This window comes from Crocodylus porosus, unplaced genomic scaffold, assembly GCF_001723895.1.
Source record: "Crocodylus porosus isolate Cpor-Errol unplaced genomic scaffold, CroPor_comp1, whole genome shotgun sequence".
NCBI classification, from domain to species: domain Eukaryota; kingdom Metazoa; phylum Chordata; order Crocodylia; family Crocodylidae; genus Crocodylus; species Crocodylus porosus.
Window position 1 is genome coordinate 44885016 of NW_017728918.1, and position 3396 is coordinate 44888411.

The 3396-nt window shown below is 41.4% G+C and overlaps 1 protein-coding gene across 4 annotated transcripts in view; it reads right to left on the bottom strand.

Moving 5' to 3' along the window:
- HMGCLL1 (3-hydroxymethyl-3-methylglutaryl-CoA lyase like 1) overlaps positions 1-3396 on the bottom strand; it is a 144933-nt gene that overhangs the window by 71978 nt on the left and 69559 nt on the right. The gene's annotated exons all lie outside the window — the stretch shown is intronic.

Genomic DNA, 3396 nt, shown 5'->3' on the forward strand with positions numbered 1-3396 from the left:
CACTCTTTCCTGCTTATGCAGGGGGTCGGACTCGATGATCTATTGAGGTCCCTTCCGACCCTAGCATCTATGAATCTATGAATCTATAAGGTAGAGCAAGGAAGGAAGACCATGAGTCACTATCACTTTGCCTTGCACAATGCTTCAAAGGTAGCACAACATGCACAAGCTACAAATGGGCCCTTGCTGAGAAATCTTAATACTGCCTCACTGTGGAGACTGTTTTGAATTTCCATTTTTGTATTACATAACTTGTGATATCTTGTGATAATTTAAGCATGTAAATCATCCCAGTTAAACTTTAAATTGCTCTTCTCAGCTCATTTAATGGGGGGATACAAGAGAGCTCACCTTTCCAGCTGTTTGTGTTTGGCTAGGGACAGCTCTCTGCAATGCTATGTTCCAGTCTTCATATAGAGCTATAGTGGCTTGAGATTTGAGGTTTGGATTTAAAGTGATCCAGTGAAACCAGTGCAAAAGACCATGTGGACACCTACCTTTGTTTAAACCCAGCTTATTAGCATGTCTACACTAAAAGAGTCTCTGCTACTTTAGTTATGTTAGTAGAGTCCCATAATATAAACGCAGTCTATGTTAAGTGAAGGAATGATCCTACTTGCTTAGCTACATTAACTTTTCAAACTCTGTATAGACATGCTAAAATACTTTTCTGTCAGTACATCTGCCTCTACATCAGAAGTTATGACAGCATAATTATACTGGCTACAGAGTACAATTTTTCACATTTTTAGCCAAAACAGCTATGCTAGCAAAATTGTATAGATGCTGTCTTCTAATGGCTTTGATAAACTGACTTGGAATACAATTAAGCTAACCAGAAATAAGCCTCTATAACACTGAAACAAAGGTCAACACCAGGAATCCAGGTTTTCTCTGATTTAAAAAAATCCCCAATTTTTGGTTAAAAAAAAGGAAACCCAAATCCACATTTTTCTGTGATTTAAATGAAACACTGCTAATATATCGATTTATATATATTAGCAGTGTTACACATCCCATCCCATCTCATCCTAAATCACAGTAAGTCATTCTCCCCTGCATCTCAGGGACCCCTCACTAGGGGACTTGCTAGCCTCAGGTGGTGCTCGTCTCCTCTGGGTGAATACCAGCCCAGCCATGCTCCCAGGCTGCTACAGAGAAGAGAAAGAAAGGGCTCTGTCTTCTCTCTGCAGGGCCAGGTGGAGGCACGCAGGCCCCTCAGGTTGCTTGTTCAGGTCTTGTGGTGGGGCCAGGGCAGGTCTATGTAGCAGGGGGATCCTTCCCTCCCACCCCCAGTTCCCAACACGGCCAAAAGCTAGACCAGCCAGTCTCTGGATGGAGCTGCTGGCTACAGCTGTCAAAAGGTTGAGATGGTAGGGGCCTCCCACCACATGCACCCAGGCTGCCACCAAGATACAACCCAGCAACATGGAAAGGATCTATACTGCACTGGGGCTCCTTCCCCACCTCTCTTACCCCTAGCCACTGTTGATAGTTGCCTGCTAGTGGGGGAGAGGACAGGGCTTGGGAGGGGCCACTCCTGAAGCTTCCAGGAAGGCATGTGGGAGTACCTCCCACCTGCTGGCCTCAGCCAGTGGGCAAACTCTGAGCTGACCTCCCCCCACCGAATGGTGAATGTCTGTTTGGTCCATTCCTCTTCTAACTTATACCGTGCTTTAAGTGAAGCATTATAGTTCGAGCCCTTATGCTAGGCCCTTATTGAACATCTGTACTTAGCCATTTTCCATATAACTATCCTGTCCCATAGGACCCTAACATATATAACTTAAAGGCACATATACGTGGAAAGAAGGTTCGTATTCCAGTTTCCCCCTGCACTGGCAACAGCAGGTTTGAAGTTCCCTGAACTTTTCTAGCTGGGACCCCCTGGTGAGCTGAGCAGAAGCTTCCAGCCTCTAGAGCACAAAGGAGTCCTGAAAGGCTCTAGTATGCTCCAGATGTTGGAAGCATTTGCCACATGTTCAGTTAAAGGTGGAACCAGTCACAAATTTATTAAATATATTTTATATAATAACTTTGTGGCTTAGTCCTTGTTTTATTGCACCATTAATTGTATGAACATGTGGCCAGGTCACTGCTTAAAAGGTGACTAACCAGTTAATCATGTCTTAAGTGTCAGGGGCCTTCAACTAATATATTATGTTTTGGGGGAAGAGTTGGGCAAGGTTTTGTTTTATTCGTAAGATGATGATTCCAGGCAGCAGGTAAAAAACAGGTGGTCCTGCATTTGTTTAGATCTTGAATAGGCAAGATAAGAGAGTTTACATTCTGGTTCCACAGGAGACAGAGGTTGGGTCTATTACATTCTGCTAATAATGTTAGCAGATATTTACCATGCATGATTTCAGTGTTCTCTGTATTATTATGAAATGCAGCTTTTTATAGACTTGGTTTTATACATAATCCAACAGAACACATGTAAGCATCAGAACTAGATTTTTTAACTTAACTGTGAAAACAAAGGTAGCCTTTTTACAAGCCATAGATACCCTTTTTCCAACAGCAAAATTCAAAAACAGCAAAGCAGAATTTCTTTTTAAGTTTAAACACACATGCATGTGCATACACAGAATCCTGCAGACAGAATGAAGCATGGAAATTTTTAGACCTCAAAAAAGTTTTTCCATAATATTATGGTGTTTTGAGTTAGTGAAAACAAGTGTTCATAACTGAAACTGTTCTGACCTAAGGTACAAAGTGAATATGAATTGGCACTCAGTACAAATTAAATCAATTTTACAAAATGTATAGTTCACACACATATATGCTACATTTAACATATTTTACATGTATATGTACATAACAGTACAATATATTAAATCACAATGAATCACATCTGCTGGCAACATGTGGCATGAATAAAATGTGGAGTAGAGCAAACAAAGGTAAAACAGGTGAAAATGTACTTAAAGAACAATAACATACTTTGCACAACTCACATGAGCTAGCAAAAATCCTTCAGTACTTATATAACACAACAGGGACTTTTGGTGGATGAAAGGGTGTGATAATTTTTGGAATCTATCTGTATATAACATTTTTTTAAAATTATGAACTCTTTCAGTACTTAATACCTTATCATTATATGGAGTTTAAGGCAATTAAACTGGAGAAGATGAGAATAAATAAATGATCATAGAATCAATGAGTCGGAAGGGACCTAGACAGATCATCGAGTCCAACCCCTTGCCATGGGCAGGAAGGAGCACTGGGGGTGGCAAGGATCATAAGACCCCAGCCAGGTGCCTATCCAGTCTCCTCTTGAAGATCTCCAGGGAAGCTGACAGCACCACCTCTCTGGGAAGCCTATTCCAGGCTCTGGCCACCCGTACAGTGAAGTAGTTCTTCCTAATATCTAACCTAAACCTATCCTCC